The sequence below is a fragment of the Triticum aestivum genome, chromosome 6D, assembly GCF_018294505.1.
Source record: "Triticum aestivum cultivar Chinese Spring chromosome 6D, IWGSC CS RefSeq v2.1, whole genome shotgun sequence".
Taxonomy (NCBI): Eukaryota; Viridiplantae; Streptophyta; class Magnoliopsida; order Poales; family Poaceae; genus Triticum; species Triticum aestivum.
The window spans coordinates 58703620-58704312 of record NC_057811.1 but is presented as its reverse complement, the minus strand read 5'-3'; positions in this window follow the sequence as shown (position 1 = coordinate 58704312).

The window sequence follows — 693 nt, the reverse complement described above, 5'->3', positions numbered from 1 at the left end:
CCGGCGCCCCCGCCAGCCGCCGTCGCCTACCCCTCTTCCCTCTGCGCCGCCGTCAACTCCTCCTCCTCGCTGGACTCGCTACCGCCCTCCTCCTCCGTCCTCCCTCGACTCGCCGCCAGCCGGCCCCTCCTCGCTCCGCCCTTCCTCCTCCGTCCTACTCTCTCCTCCCTCCTCCAGTCGCCCCTCCTTCTCCCTCCTCCCTCCTCCCTCCTCCATCCACAACCCCTCCTCCCTGCTACATTTTGATTTAGTAGACTAGTTCATATGCAACATTTTGATTTAGTTCATATGATTTAGTTGATTTAGTAGGCTAGTTGATTTAGAACATTTTGGTTTAGTTGATTTAGTAGGCCAGTTGATTTAGTTGATTTATAGAACATTTTGATTTAGTTGATTTAGTAGGCAAGTGATTTAATAGGCTAGTTGATTTAGTTGATTTATAGAACATTTTGATTTAGTAGGCAAGTTAATTTAATAGGCTAGTTGATTTAGTTGATTTATAGAACATTTTGATTTAACAATTTTTTTTCTTTCCTGTGAAGTGGATCGTTAATCCTTACTCATATTGCTTTAGGAAAATGGCGCCACCACCACCACCACCATGTCGATTGTGCAAGTCAAGGTGCGCCAGCAGCCTTGCAACTAGCAAGTTGTTCGACATCTACTTCCAGCCGAGTTTTCGTCATGCGGCGG